Source organism: Marmota flaviventris, chromosome 10, assembly GCF_047511675.1.
Source record: "Marmota flaviventris isolate mMarFla1 chromosome 10, mMarFla1.hap1, whole genome shotgun sequence".
Lineage (NCBI taxonomy): Eukaryota > Metazoa > Chordata > Mammalia > Rodentia > Sciuridae > Marmota > Marmota flaviventris.
The window spans coordinates 78,826,562-78,843,912 of NC_092507.1; the positions used below are offsets into that span (position 1 = coordinate 78,826,562).

The window sequence follows — 17,351 nt, forward strand, 5'->3', positions numbered from 1 at the left end:
GAGGTTCATTGGATCAGACAAACGGGAATGAAGGAAAAGGAGGGAGAATGGGAATAGGAAAGACAGTAGAATAAATCAGACATAATTTTCCTATGTTCATATATGAGTACATGAACAATATAACTCCATATCATTTACCACCACGAGAATGGGAAGTTAGACTCCATGTACGTATAACATGTCATAATATAGTCTACTGTCATGTAAAACTAAAAAGAACAAATTTTTTTTAAAAACCTGTACTTCATATTTTTCTCCAGATTGGTATATCAATGAAAACCTGTTTTATAATTTTTATATTAAATGTAAATCCTATAATATATCTGGAGAAACATTTGATTTGTTCCTGACTTTAACATTTTGGGCTGGGGGTATAGCTCAGTGGTAGTGTGTGGACATACTCAGATTTACAAGGCCCTGGGTTAAATCCCCAACACCAAAAAAAAGTAAGAAGGTAAGTAAATAACAAATAAATTAAATTTACATTGTGTACAAAAGAAAATATTCCAATTTTGTTAACCACAGCCATAGTTTCCAAAGAAAAATAAAAAATAATAATAATAAAAAGCAATCAATGGCTATGTCTTCTCAACTACATGCCTACATAGGAAGTTAATGAAATTTTTCTAAGGCTAACAGAAACATTCAAACTAAACTAATCCAAGGTATTATGAGACTTAAGTTTGGGGGGTTTTGTTTGTTTGTCTGTTTGTTTGTTTTGGTACTGGAGATTCAACTCAGGGACACTTGACCACTGAGCCACATCCCCAGACCTATTTTGTATTTTATTTAGAGACAGGGTCTCACTGAGTTGCATAGCATATCGCTGTTGCTGAGGCTGGCTTTGAACTCATAATCCTCCTGCCTCAGCCTCCAGAGCTGCTTGGTGCTGAGAGCCACGGTGGAGTCTGTATGGCCCCTCCTGCACTTCCCCAACCAATGGGAACTCTCGGGGAATCCCCGGAAATCCCCACAAGAACTCCAAAATAGTGCGAGAACTCAAAAGTTGCGGCAGAGGCGGATAGTAATGCCTCGCCTGTCAATCAATACTGTTGGCAAAATGCCAGGGGCCATACAGACTCGGAAGTGGCTCTCAGCAGCTTGGATTACAGATGTGCACCATGGCAAGGCTTAAATTTTTAAGGCTGGGAGGTATAGCTCAGAGGTAGAAAGCTTGCCTAGAATTCATGAGAACCTGGGTTCCAAGCCCAGCACTGAAAAATAAATAAGTAAATAAATCATCTAGATATAAGATTTCAGTTTTGTTACAAAATTTTCATAGTTAATGGTCTAATCATTTGAGTTTATGATTCAATAGTCACAAATCTTTATAGAAAGTTAAAAATACTAAACAGTGCCCCATACATCATTTTCTGGCTAACTAAATTCTATTGGACTGCTACAACTCAGCTCAGAAATACCTCAGGCTACATACAAAATTACACACTCTCAACACAAAAACACTTTTGCAACCATTCAAAACATATAAATACTGTTGATATTATATGCTATCTGAGTGAAACATTTCATGTGAACAAATGAGGTACTACTTCTTTTTTTATTTTAAAAATGCTAATCCAATAATCTGTAAAATAACAGCAGAACAGAGGTGTGGCAAGAAGTTCTTTCATTCCTATCCACTCAGGCAAAATATTCAAACTCCTCTCTACCACACCTAATGAAAAGATTAATACTAGCCACATTCTTAGATTCAATAAAATCAGAATTACCACTTTGTTAGGCTTATTATCAAACTTACTTTAAGATATCCAAAGCCGTACTAAATATGGCACGTAATTACCTTGAAGAATTAGCATTCATTTGGAGTTTGAAACCTTTAGAACTATATAAGTTCAATTTTATTCAAAAATAATTAATGAAACATTTTAACCAGCCATTCATCTACTACCCAGTATCAAAAGATTTTTCATGTTAACTTACTCAGTATATCCATCAATAGGTTAGAAGCTTAAAACTAACTTGATCTAATGAAAATTATAAGATATGTATCTAAATCAAGGGTTTTTTACACTAAACAGTGATGTTAATTTAATGCTATACAGTTCAGTAAACACAAACTATAAAAAATTATAAAAACCAGAACCTTTCCTGCTCCTTGGCTAACCTAAATCATTAAAGGAATAAAATAATATTTTTTGTTTTAATTAGTTATACATGAAAGTACAATGATCTTGACATATCATACATTTGAATCATATGGGGTATAATTTAATAAAATAATATTTTTAAGAATATGAGCTGGGGTTGTGGCTCAGCAGTGGAGAGCTCACCTAGAAGTGCAGGGCCCTGGATTCAATCCTCAGAACCAAATAAAAATAAATAAATAAATAAAATATTTAAAAAACACATAATATATCAAACAATTTTATGAGGGAGACAATATAATCTCTCAAATTAATTAACCCAAGACCAAAATCTACTTAAGCATTTTGGTAATTCACCAAAACTAAAATCAGTCCTGTCATCAGCCAGGTCTTCCTTACATATAACTTCAATTCCATTTGAGCTTTTTGCATTTTTGTACTCTTCCTTTAAAAAATATCATGATCACAAAAATCATAATATCTACTATTTATGTTGATCAACAAAATATGAGCCATAGTACTATTCTAAGTACTTTACATGTAGTATTTCCATTCTTCATGATCAACTCTGCACAGTAAATATCAAAAAATATTTCTTTCTGGGGCTGGAGTTGTAGCTCAGTGGTAAAACAATTGCCTAGCATGTGTGAGACACAGCACCGCATATAAATAAATAAAATAAAGGTCTACTGAGGATGTAACTTAGTGGTAGAGCATGGGTTTAACATTCTAGAGAAACTGGATTCAATCATCAGCACCTTAAAAAAAAAAAAAGTAAAAGAACAGATTCAGAAACTTTAGATGACAGGATACAAAACAAAACCCCTGCTCTCTCTACTATACCATGCCACATTTTTTTTTCAGCTATCAATTTTTGTATAATCAAATTATTTGCAACACAAATTGTGCTGGTTTCTCAATAAAACCTAGTTTTCCTTCATAGAGGGGGAAATATTATTACATTAAATATCTTATAGTATTACCAAATTACTGATATAATTTTCCCATAAGTATTTCTGAATTAAAAGGAAAAAATACAATCTAAAATACACTGAATAAGAGCACTGGAAAGCTAAAATTTGATCATGTAAGCTGCACCTAAAATTGTGATGCTAAGGGAGTAGAGTTCATGAGAGAGGAACTAATAAAATCCCTAATCACAGTCTTCCAGAGTCACACCCACAAAATTACTTGTTTTGGGTTGTTTTAAAGGCATACCCTCACATACAATTTTTCCTGACAGCAGCAAGGGTATTAAAATATTTGTTTTCATCTTCTCAAGCTGGTCTTTAAAAGTACAAATTCAGAACAATAACTTCTTAAAATATTATGTTGTATGAATTTTTTTAAAGACAGATTACCATAGTTTTAATCTTTTCCTCAACATGTTTCTTTGAATGTCATTAGTTTAGGCTAACAACATAATATCTTTGTTTTGTTTTGTTTTACATACTGACATTGCTCAGATAAAGTTCATGGAACTATATTAAATTACTTTATGAGGGTTTTCATAAAATTATAACAGTTCAACATTACAACTTACAAATCAGAAAAGATACAAGTGCTTTGTAAGTCAGAACTTCATTTTACATTACTACTAAAAACAATTTCTAACTTATATTTTTAAAAATTTTAGAATACAAAATTTAAATTGTCATGTACAACATGTATACAAGTTGTCACTATAATTGAATAAAACAATATTTATATTTGGAATTACCTAAAAACTAATGATTGAATTAAAGACTTGTTAATATATTAACACTAAGATTATTCTAAGTAAAATAATTTATGAAAAATGCTAAATATGTAATTTATTACTATCCTAGGAAATAGCTTATTCAATAGATTAAGACTTACATATTACATCTTACATGCAATTAATCTTCTATATCTATATAGCCTTACAAATAATCAAAAGAATAATCTAATAGATTGCCTAGTGTGTTAAAACCCAATATGCTGTATTTATTTACATTTGTTTAATTCTGTTGCTGTGGCAACTAATATGCTTTTATTAACAACTGCTACTTTAAAAGATTGAATTTTAAAAACAAAAGCAAAATTAACTTTTTCGGGATACTGTGGTACAAAATGAATTACTAAAAAGAAAAAAAAAAAACACTTTCTCCAGAAACAATGGCATTTTTCCTTTACCCAAATAATAAATAAAATATATTTTTAATTTGCTTGAAGTAGGCATTACTGGTTAGCTATCTGATATAGCAACTAAATTATTACAGTTAAGGGAGTGGAAAGGATATGTGTGTACTGTCACATTAGAATGTTTTCATTAATTTTTTTCCTTTTTATTGGTTCTTTTCAGTTATACATAACATTAGGATTCATTCTGACACAATTATAAAAGCATGGATTATAATTTGTTCTACTTCAATTCCAAATACTTCCCCTTTCCCTTCTCTCCTCCCTCCTCAATCCCTTCCCTCTACTCTACTGATCTTTACGCTATTTACTTTTTATTTTAGTAAACACACTATATCAAGTACTGTTGTGTCAAGTGTGCTAAACAACAATATCAATCCATAACCAGTGTAAGTAAAAATTAATTATCACTGTTTTGAAAGATCCTAAAGTAGCAGTAAAAATCTTTTAGATTCTTTTAGAGTGATTTCCTTCCATGCATGAGACCCTGTTTTCAATCCCCAGTAATACATACACACACAAATCAATATAAATGACATTATAGCTAGGAATACAGCTCAATGGTAGCACATGCTTAGCATGTGTAAGTCCTGGGTTCAATCTCCAGCACCAGTTGAAAAAAAAATTTTTTAAGCAAATATTAAGATTTAAAACTTTTAGTTCACCCCAAGCCCTCTTGTTTAACTAGTTACAAAAAGCCTTAAGATTTAAGACAAAATAGACTATCACTAAATGTTCTTTTTAAAAAAAAAAAAAAAATCACCTTAGTCAGAAACAAGAATATATCAACAGTGTCTTCCCTGGGTTTGTAAACCTTGTGAGCAAGAAATTCTGTCTACATAGTATATAGGTCTTTCTTAATGTCCCCAGTACCTATCATTACGCTTGACACCTGGAAAAATGTTAAATATGTGTTATCTTTGGTGTTTCTTGTCTTATCCACATGTTTACAATGTCATTAAGTTTCTAGATCATTTGCTGACTCATTGTTCATCTAGTAATGGAAAAAATGCTTCTCCATATTTTCAAAAGGGAATCCAAGTTGAATTTTTTAACCTTATGCTCGTTTATTACATGCATTCCAAATAAATATTCAAAGACATTACATTCTTCATGGGCTTATTCCATATACTTCAGGTCTATCTTCTCACCATAAATTATGGCTCAGTGTCCTAGACCACCCTGATTTCTGGTGTGCCTTTAGATACAATATTTTTCTTCTTTCTTATGTATTTTATTCAAATATATTTACAAATTATTCATTAAAACTATAATTGTATCCAGTATCTGCTAATACTATTCGAATACATTTACCAGCACCATTTATGAAATTCTTTTTTTTTATTTTATTTTATTTTTTTAGTTGTAGATGAACACACAGTATCCTTATTTATTTTTATGTGGTGCTGAGGATCAAACCCAGTGCCTCACACATGTGAGGCAAGTGCTTTACCACTGAGCTACAGCCCCAGCCCTGAAATTCTTTTTTGGTAGGGAGGTACCAGGGATTGAGCACAGGGGCACTGACCACTGAGGCACATCCCCAGCCCTATTTTGTATTTTATTTAGAGATAGGGTCACATTAAGTTGCTTGGCGCCTCACTTTTTTCTGAGGCTGGCCTTGAACTCATGATCCTCCTACCTCAACCTCCTGAGCCAATGGGATTATAGGCATATGCCACTGCACCTGGCCATTTATGCAGATTCTGGATTTTTTTTTTTTTTAACTAGCAAAAGAACCACACCAAGTCAGGCATAGTAGTGCATGCCTGTAATCCCAGCAGCTCAGGAGGCTGAGGCAGGAGGCAGAGGCAGGAGGATGGCAAATTCAAAGCCAGCTTCAACAACTTAGTGGTCTTAAGCAACTCAGCAAGACCCTGTCTCTAAATAAAATACAAAAAAGGGCTGGTGATGTGGCTCATGGTTAAGTACCCTGGGGTTCAATCCTCCCCCACCCTTACCAAAAAAAAAAACAAGCCAAAGATGAGCAAACTAATCATTTGAGTACCAATTCAAAGACAAAATCTATATTATTGCTTAGACTTTCTAACAAACAAACTAAAAAAGATCCATAATAAAGCCAGATCTGTTCCTGCTTCTAATGGAGGTCTCTTCCAAGAACATAGGAACTAGCAGTTCCTTAAGAAAGAGTCCTAACAATGAACTTACAGGATACTGAATAGCGCAAATCCAACAATGAAAGCCCAGATAACAGCCAGTTTAACCAGCTTTTTTTTCAACATTTTTCAGAGTTCAATTGTGAGGGCTGAATGAATACAGAGAACAATTGACAAGTATTAAACCCACAATGTTTTTGGCCACTTAAAGAATAAACTGCAATGGCAGAGTGCTTGCCTAGAATGTGCCAGGCAAGGATGAATTGCAAAGAGCACAGACAGGGAAAGTTCCTTTGAAGTACAGATACAGTAATAAACAGCTAGAAATTCAACAAATAAACACATCAGGCAAGGTGTTATAATTGCTATAATGAGAAATGGGTTAACCCTTTTGGAGCAAACTCAAGGGCCACAGTTAACAGGTTCTAGGTACGAAATACAAATTAATTCACCTAAATGTTGCTAATAACAAAAGACTATCATACTATCATGATAAATAGTAATAATTGCCAATGAGGTCTGATTGGTATCTTGGATTTTAATACACAAACACAAACATAAATTAATCTATGGTAGAGTAAAAGGTCAGTGAGGATTTTGTGCAGTTATAAGCAGACTTACATTTCATAAAACCTGTTAAAATTAATTTGAAGAACAACATAGGCCTGACAGCTTGTTGCTATGTGTTACAAAAAAAAAAAAAAAACTATTTAGCAACACAAATTTAATAAGAAAAATGACATTTTAATACAGAAAATGATAGCCATAATTTAAAGGTAAATTCTTTATATAAACTTATCCTAAAAGAAAACATATTGTATTGATAATATTTTCATTTCAACATGAACTTTAGAGCTAAAACTGTCTCAAAGAGCAGCATTTGGTAACCTACTGACTTAGTTCTAAAGAAAATAAAAACATAGATTGGCAAAGAATAACCAAGTTATTAGAAGTACTTAACATAGAGGCTTTAATGGATGGTTTTGATTTATAATTTTCTTTTAACTATAAACTAAGATCTATACAACTCTAACAATAGTTTCCAATTTTTTTCTGGTACAGAAATTTTTTTTCTAAATAAAAAATTCTAGGTACTACCTATCCGTATTACATTAGGTGAACTTAGGTATTATTAACTGAAATGACAAAACTATCATGACTTTTTAATAAATTTTATTATATACTACAAATATATCAGATTTATTATTTATCCATTTAATGTTTAATACACACATGAATTTCTAGACCCCATTCAGACATTCATTGCCCAATCTATTTCTCTAGTTACTCATCTCTTAGCATGAGTTTCTCACATTTTAGGATAGACAATAATTTTATAGAAAATACCAGATAGCTCATTAAGCTGATTATCTTTAAAATCATTTCCAATTCTGAGATTCTAAGATTCTGGGACAATGAGTACTTCTAAAAAAGAATTTGGGACATCTAAAGGAATGACAGATTGATCCAACATTTAGGTCCTCTCCCTCTTGGCACTCTCTGTAGCTAACTGTATGGAAAAAAGGTACAATCCATAAGGAGTCAACATAGGAAGACAGATGGCAACACATTTTTGTATAATGGAAAGCAGATGGTGGACATCCAGGTTAAGATATAAACTGAACACACACACCTAATTTTGCTTCCTCCCACAACTCTACTATAACAAGGATAAACAAAGCTTTGTTGTTGTTTTGATGTTTTAGAACATGAACAGTAAGGACAGGGAAAACGGAAAAAGAAACAACAAAGTTTTGAAAGCTAGAAATAAGTTGGATAACTGACTTGTAAGGCCAAATTCTAAGACAGTAGGGCTGACAACTGAGAACACATCAAATTACATCAATAAATCCTCAAAAGGCTCTGGAACAGGGGAGGGGAGATGTTAATAAGAAAGGATCAGGTGAAAGTTGAACAGCTGGAAACTTAGATCTCCATCAAGCTGCTGAATGGCCATCTTCAGTGTAGCAGCAAACTAGAGATTTATTATCCTGAGAATGTAAACCATATATGGTGGAAAGACACAGGTAACCTAACCAAAAAAAAAAAAAAAAAAAATTACATGACCCTACATACAAAATGCTCCATAGCTCATTACCCAGTCCTCTTTTCCTGAGTTCCCAGATCACTGGAAACTAGACTTTCAACCTTCCAAGCAGAAAACTAAAATACTCTCAGGGAAATCTTGTTTTGTTTTGCTTTTGGGTGCTAGGGATTGAACCCATAGGCACTTTACCACTGAGCTAAATTCCCATTCCTTTTTATTTTTTATTTCGAGACAGGATCTCACTAAGTTGCTAAGGGTCTTGCAAGGTTCCTGCAACTGACCTCAAACTTGCCATCCTCCTATCTCAGTCTCCCAAGTCGTTGGAATTACAGGTGTGCACCACTGTGCTCTATGGAAAATCTAACCAGGCCAAAATAAAAGGCACAAAAACTAGAGCCAACATCAAATGGTCCAACCGATCACTGGTTTTTCAATCTTGGGCACACACTGGAATCACTAGGGAAGCTTTAAAAAAGTATTGATGTCTGGGCCAGGATATAGCTCAGTGGCAGAGTGCTGGTCTAGCATGCATGAGGCCCTGGGTTCAATCTCCAATACTGCGTAAATACATACATAAATAAACATTTGAAATACTACTATTAAGCCGGGCACAGTGGCACAGGCCTATAGTCCCAGCAGCTTGGGAGTCTGAGGCAGGAGGATCTCAAGTTCAAAGCCAGCCTCAGCAACAGAGAGGCACTAAACAACTCAGTGAGACCCTGTCTCTAAATAAAATACAAAAAAGGGCTGGGATGTGGCTTAGTATTCGAGTGACTCCGAGTTCAATCCCTGACACACACAAAAATAAATAAATAAATAAAATACTATTTATTGATGGAGATGATAATCAGAATAACAGTTGCCTCTGGGCAAGGAGTAGGGTCATAGAAAAAAGGCAAGTGAATGAATTTTTTAAGATATTCACTATGCTCTAAGTCTTGTTAGTTATGTGGTAAAAATCACCAAACTATATTCTTAAATTCTGTGCATTTTATTATATATAACATCTACATTTTCTAATAATACTGCTACTGGGGTCCTACCCCAAGAATTCCTTTTGTATTTGGTCTAACAGCAGCAAGGGTTTTTTATTTATTTATTTATTTTGGGGGTATGGGGGACTGAACGGAGGAGCACTCGACTACTGAGCCACATCTCTAGCCTTATTTTGTATTTTGTTTAGAGACAGGATCTCACTGAGTTGCTTAGCAGCCTTGATTTTGCTGAGACTGGCTTTGAACTTACAATCCTCCTGCCTTAGCCTCCCAAGCTGTGTGTGCCACTGCACCCAGCAGCAAGGATATTTTTTTTAAAGCTTTCCATGTAATCATAATGTGCAGCGAAAGTTGAGAACCAGTATTTCAGATCCAGATTATAAAGTAAACTGGAAGTTAGTCCTATTTATTAGCTCAGAACTTCCAATAATCTGTTACCTGCCTACTCTTAAACATGAACATACAAAAAAGGATTACCAGTCAGACCTCTGAGGAGGGCCTCTACTAACAAGGCTATACCAAATTGAAAAATAAGTTAGAAGAAACACACTATGCAAAGAAAGCTTTAAAGAAACTCTCTTTAACATCCTCAAGATAGAAGAGAGAAAATATGATTTTCATGAAACAAGAAAAGAGATAGGGGCTGGAGTTGTAGCCCAATGGCAGAGCACTTGTCTAGCATTTATGAGGCATTGGGTCAATCCTTAGTACCGCACAAAAATAAACAAATAAAATAAACGTATGCTATCCATCTACAACCATAGAAAGTTTTTTTTTTAATAAATATTAAAAAAGAGGGGGGGTGCTGTCTGAACAGAGGGAAGGAAACCAAAACCATCAACCTACAAAAGGGACTATGGACAAGAAGTAGGTTAACTGGCTCACACACAGAGCCCCAGAGAGGATCAGGACCTGGAAATCTCCAGGTTAGTGTTGGAGGGGCCTGAGCCTAAAGAGAAGACAAGATATTTAAAGTCTATATAAGGCACAATTGGGTCCTCTAGGTTCCCTTTTTTACTACCATCCCTATAATTTCATAATTTATTCTAAGAAACCTGATCTGGAGAGACTCCAGACTCAAGAATAGAGTGAGGATCAAAATTTAAAGCCAAAGGATTAAGCAGAAGTGTTTTTATTGAATAGCCTCCACCCATAGCTCACTTCCTTTATCCAGCTCTCATACATTAGAAGGCAGGCATAACAGTACTGCTCCCCTATCAACAGGGAATACATTCCGAGACCTCTAATAGACACCTGAAATCTCAGCAATCCATTTTCCACCCTATAATTTAATCAATTTTCTACCCTAACTAAGCACTTATCATACACGTGGCTGTAGCTTTTGCTGTTTTGAATTGCTACTACAAAACTAACACAAATTTCTTTTTCCTTTGCAATTTTACAGATAGATTTGTTCTTACTGTAGATTTTAGCAACTTCATTATATGATTTTTTTTTCTTATTAAGTCAAGAATTTGTAGCTTTTCACACAAAAGTACTTTCCTGTTTTGCTTTAGCATATCCAAATTGCCAGTATCACTACTCTTGTACTGGGGGCCAGTCTGAGATAAAACAAGGGGCCCTTGAAGAACACAAGCACTGTAATACCAAGATAGTCAATCTGATAATCCAAAGGGCTACTAAGTGACTAACGGAGTAAACAGCCTGGAGATGCTGAATAAAGGGATGATTCACATCCCACTTAGATGGAGCAGGTCAGCTTGAGATTTCATCATGCTACTCAAAATGACATGAAGTTTAAAACTTATAAATTGCTCAATTCTGGGCTTTTTTCATGTAATATTTTCATACACTGGTTGACCAAGGGCAACTGAAACCTCAGAACGTAACACAGAGGATAAAGGGAGACCACTGTACACTGTCCCGCACTCCCAATTTGATTGGTTGATTTAGGTACTTGGAACTAAACCCAGGGGCTCTCTACCACTGAGCTACCAGCCCTTTCTATTTTTTGAGACAGCATCTTTGCTAAGTTGCCCAGGCTGGCCTGGAACTTGCAATTTTCCTGTTGCCTCGGCCTCCCAAATTGCTGGAATTCTAGGTATGTACCACCACTATTCTTGAGTTTATAGTCTAGTTGGAGAAATAAAAATTAAAGACCACCGTCCTCCATTAGAAGAAGTTCTATAATGGAAATTGATTTGGTTACATGCAAAAAGGGCATCTAAATCAAAGAAAAAAATATCAGCTACATGTCTATATGCTTGCCACAAGTGTTTTTAATATCATTAACAACAATATCAAAAAACATCAAATATCTAAGTAATGACATAAGATGTGCTGGGCTTCCACAGAGAACTATAAAACATTACCCAGTGAAATTTGGAAAGACCAAAATAAATGGAAAAATATGCCACATTCATAAAATGAAGAATTCAACACTGTTAAAATATCAATTCTTCCCAAGTTGATATATAGCTTTCATTCCAATTTCGAAATTTATTCAAACTGACAAGCAGATTCTGAAACATGGAAATTCTGAGCCAAGAGCAATCCAGACAATCTTTTTTTGTTTTTATTTTTAGTTGTCAATGGACTTTATTTATTTAGATGTGGTGCTGAGAATCAAACCCAAAGCCTCACACATGCTAGGCAAGTGCTCTAGCACTGAGCCACAACCCCAGCCCAAACCAGACAATCTTAAGAAACAAAACAAAGTTGGAGTGTTTATCCCACCATATACCAAGGCCAATTTCAGAGTTACATTAATACAGTGATATTAGTACAAAGATAACAGACAAATGAAACAGAATGGAATGTCCAGAAACAGAACCACATTTATATGGTCATCTGATTTATTTTTGTTGTTTTTGTCACTAGGATTCAAATCCAGGCCCCACGCATGCTAAATGTGGGCTCTATCATCAGGATACCCAGTCCAATCATCTGTTTGTGAAAAGAAGTGCCACACAGTGCAGAAAGATGGCATTTTTAATAAGAGATGCTGTGTCAAATACACAATAATAGAGTAAAAATTGCATACTGACTACTACAATCCATCTTCACTATTATGTATGCCTTAAATAAGAAAAATAAAAGAGAATTTCTATAATGTAACATGGGAAAATATCTTCATATTCTTAGGGTAGGTACAGACTTTTTAAATAGGATACAAAAAATAAGTAACCATAAAGAAAAAGACTGATAAAATATCTTGCATCAAAATAAAAACTATTGGGGCTGTGGTTGTGGCTCAGGGGTAGAATGTTCGCCTAGCATGTCGGAAGCCCTGGGTTCGAGCCTCAGCACCAAATAAAATAAAGGTATTGTGTCTATCTACAACTAAAAAATAAATATTTAAAAAAATTTTAAACTATTCATGGAGCTGGGATTGGGCTCAGTGGTAGAGCGCCTGCATGGCACGTGTGAAGCACTGGGTTTGAGCCTCAGCACCACATAAATGAATAAAATAAAGATACTATGTCCATCTACAACTAAAAAAAAATTTTTTTTAATTAAGACTATTCATGAAAAAACACCATTAAAGGAATGAAAAGGCAGGGCAAAAGGTATAGATAACTCAGTGGTAATGCCTGCCCAGCATGCCCCAGACCCTGAATTCAATATCCAGCACCATTGAAACATAAATATATATGAAATATGAAATGGCAAAATAAGGAGAGGAAAAAGAGAAATACATAAATGGGCATGTATGTGTATACATACACACATAAATACATAATTCACATATATACAGAGAGAGGGAAAGGGAAAGAACTCATAACCAGAATAAAGAATTACAAATGGAGCATGGTGCCAGGGCACAGGCCTATAATCTCAGCAGCTCAGGAAGCTGAAGCAGGAAGATCCCCAAGTTCAAGGCCAGTCTCAGCAACTTAGCAAGAGCCTGTCTCAAAAAAAAAAAAAAATTTTTTTTAAAGGGCTAGGGATGTAGCTCAGTGGTAAAGTGCCCCTGGGTTAAATCCTGAGTACCCATCCCTCCAACAAAATTATAAATGGGGGCTGGGAATGTAACTCAGTGGTAGAGTGCTCTCCGTAGCATGGGAGGTACTGCAAAAAGTAAAAAGTACAAATCAATACAAAAATAAGCATACAATAAAAACTTATTATTAACAGAGACTTCACAAAAGACATATATGGATGGCCAATAAAGGACGCACAACCTCAATCACCAGGAAAATGCAAAATAAAGCTACAATGATATAGTGCTGCACCTCTATGAGAATAGCAACAATCAATAAGGACTTGGGGTAACTGGAATATATATCACTCCTTGCTTATTGGTACAATCACTTTGGGAAAATATCCTAAAGTGACTAAAATTTTAGCATTAATATGACTCAAAAGCCAACAATTCCACTCTTTGGTATACACTCCAACCTAATAATGTTCTATTTCTTGATCTGTGATGCTCACTTAGTAAAAACTCATTACCTGTACACTTAGGATTGTTAACTTTTTCCGCATATTATATTTCAATAAGTTTTCTAAGATTTGACACATAGTTGGCAGAGATCTTAAAAAGTCAGCATACTAGAATAGGGGGGGGGGAAGTTTGATACACTGATGAAACTTTACGAATAAAATTTAAAAAAAAAAAAGAAAGCTAACAAATCCCAGCCCAGAAACAAAGATAAAAACTATCAACAGATCATTTTTCTCTAACTTCAAGAAGCACTAGAATTCATTCTTTCAGCAAAGAATGGAGTTTATTATTCTACACTGTAACCCAAGGAAAAGATATCTTTGCAAGAAAACGCTGCTGTTTTTGAAAACCACCTTTAATAGTATGGATAGGGGAAACCTTCCGAAAGTGTTGGCTAACTATTTGGTGAAAAGATGCCACCTGAGATGATCTAAGAGAAATCACAGCAACTCTAAAGCCGACACCAACACCACAATCCAACTACCGGAAATCCTGCGGTTAATCTGAGGCTTGTCCCGCTAGTCATAAGGTGATTCAGTGTTGGTTACTAACGCACCTTAACTGCATCCTTAGGAGTCAGTCACCTGGCATACCAGGCTTTCCCATCGCCTGCCTGGAGCGACCGACAAGCGCAAAACCCCGGAGGTCAAATACAGACAGCAACTTTGCAGGTAAGGGGAGCGGACGGTCACGCCCCTCAGGTTGCGGAGAAGGAACCCACTCTGGCCTCCGGGCAGACAAGAATTGTCACTATCCCCCAAAGGATGCGGAAGGAAGTGCCCCCGAAGCCGCTCCGTCCCTCCACCTCCCGCGAACTCCACAAGAAGACGGGCCGGCGAGTTTCTGCCCCCGCGCCCACAGGAGGAGGGTCGCCTGCGACAGCGAGTGGCGAAAAGGCGAACCCAAGGAACTTAGGCCCCAGCGGGGCCGGACGCGCCCGCCCGCCCTCCCGCTTGCGCGGCAAGTTTGTCGGCCGTCCGCATTCGCCACCCCTTGGCCCAGCTGTACACTCCGCAGAACCGGGACTCGAGGCCCGCCCGGCCTGGCGCAGTGCCCCTCACCTTGGAAACGTTGGGTGGACTTCGCCGTAAACATTAACTTCCCATCCAGCCGGCAGCCGCGCCGCCTCGGCCCTGCTCCCGACTCCGCGCGCCGCTTTCCCCTTGTTCTCAGACGCACGGCGCTCACTCCGGAACTCAGGGCCGCCTCGCGATTCTCACCCACCCCGCCGGGCAAAGCAGCCGACTCCACCGCCCAGCCCCAAGCCTGCCCGCTCGCCAGCTCCGCCGGGGTCCGGCGCGGCCGCGTCAGGAAAGCCCAAGGCGCAGGCGCGGCAGGGCCTTAAAGAGACCCGACCGCCTCTACCGCATAATGGGTTCGAGCAGGTTAGGGGCCCCGCGGGTTGGCAAAAAAAAAAAAAAAAAGCAGAAGCCAAGGGATTGGACCGAGTGGAGCGGGGGCGGGGAAATCCCTCTCTCCTCCGCCCCTCTTTCAGAGCACCAGCCCTCGGCCCTGCAAAACGCTGACTTCCCTCGTCACTTGAACCGCCTCTTGGATGTTAAAGCTGCAGAAGACACACCCCCTCGGGGCGGTAAGCGACCCGGAGCGGAGGGCTGCGGGCCTCACACTGCCGCACCGCCCACGCGCCTGTCTTCCAGGCCTGGGGCACGCGGTGGAGACGCGCAGGCTTCGAAAGGCCCCCCGCGAGTCCTCCGAGATGCGGCCTTAGGTCACACTTAAAACCATTAATCAACATGTAAATGTTGCCTGTGATTATTAAACCCACTTCCATCAGTCGTCTGGACACACTGGGTTTATGTACAGTCCAGCAGAGGGCAAAACGTGGGCACACGTATATGAGATCTTGCTGGGCAACCATCCAAAATCAACGAAGAAATTCTTAGAAGGAATATATAGTTTGGGACAGGATGGGGAAAAATATGTTATTTTACGTATATTAATTCTGGTCCTACCCCAGGAGAAGCAGGAAAGAAAAACAATAATGACTTTGAGGCAAGAGTCATTATAAACTACTGCCTTTATACATTTGGAAGTGACAAAAATGATAGTACCAGACACACAACTCCAAAATTATTTCTCTGGAAATTAAATAACCGGTTATTTTCTAATTTAAATTTATAAGACAAGGGACTTCACAGTAATAAGCATTTCGGGGGGGAAAAACTAATTTTTCAACAAGATTAGGAAATAACAAGAAATAGGAAGTAAAACCATGTCCTCTCTCCCCAGCTAAAAACGTTGAAACTTTGAAAGTAATCTGAGGCAAATTTTTACATGACTTTAGGTCATGCTATTATTTACAGTAAGTTTCAATCAATTTATTTGTAACCTAATCCACCTTGCATTAAAAAAAAAAAAAAGGAAAGAAAAGAAAACTGAGACAACCTGGATGATCTACATTTCCTTCCTATAGTCAGTCTATCAGCAAATCCTGTTGATTTTTACCTGCCAAATGTTTCTTGAATCTGACCTCTTCTGTCTCCTCTCCTCCATCACCACCCTGGTCTAAGCTGGGAGGTGGAAATAGACCACTGACTTAATCTTCTAATTATCCATATTCCCTCCAGGCCCTCTTTAAACCTCTTCACATAACAGAGTGATTAGCCTTTTCAAAATGCAGTACATTGGCTGGGCATAGTGGCACACTCCTGAAATCCCAATGACTTGGGAGACTGAGACAGGAAGATCCAGAGTTCAAAGCCAGCCTCAACAATTTAGGGAGGCCCTAATCGACTTAGCAAGACCCTGTCACAAAATACAAAATAAAAAGGGCTGAGGATGTGTCTCGGTGTTTAAGCACCCTAGGCTCAACAATCCCTGGTACCAAACACACACACACACACACACACACACGTACAGTGTGTCCCTGTCACTTCCCAGCATAAACCACTTCAACAGCTTTCCAAACTAATCAAGCCCCTGCAGGTCAGGCCCCTTGCCCATCTGTCCATTTCTTCTTAGCATTCATATCACATTCCATCCTGCTCTCTCTGCTTCAGGCACACTGGCCTCTTCTATTCTCCTACTATACTCTTCCAATGGGTTTGCTTACACTTTGTTCTGTGCCTAGAAATTTCTTCCAACTTTCATTCTTAACCTCTACTTCTGGGAAATTATCTTCTGACCTCCCTCCTATGTTGATCCCTTACTTTTATCACTTTGTGTAAAACTGTAACTGTGTAACTACTTGGTGAATTTTTCTTTCTCCTGCTAGACATCTCCATAAGGCCAACACTTGATTTTATTTGATTCACAGGTATATTTTTATATTTGTTCAACACATATTTGTTCAATGAATAAGAATCATAGGTGCTAGAACTTAAACTTGATGTGGCTTAAAGGTTACCTAAGTCACAGGTAAAAATATCACAATTTGACATTTGGAATCAGAGTTGAAAAAGAACTCCGGTTATTTTAAAACATTTTATATTATTTTTGCTAGCCTGTCACAAGATTCTTTGAGTAACCTTTAAAAACAAGTTTTCAAAGCACCTT

The 17,351-nt window shown here is 37.1% G+C and overlaps 1 protein-coding gene across 4 annotated transcripts in view; it reads right to left on the reverse strand.

Moving 5' to 3' along the window:
• The window catches only part of Evi5 (ecotropic viral integration site 5), a 207,220-nt gene extending 192,081 nt beyond the window's left edge, over positions 1 to 15,139 (reverse strand). For all 4 annotated transcript variants that reach the window (XM_071618050.1, XM_071618052.1, XM_071618051.1 and 1 more), the window contains exon 1: positions 14,897 to 15,139. The gene's annotated coding sequence lies outside the window, so the exon portion shown is untranslated. The remainder of the gene's footprint in view (positions 1 to 14,896) is intronic.
• Between the last annotated feature and the right edge of the window lie 2,212 nt (positions 15,140 to 17,351).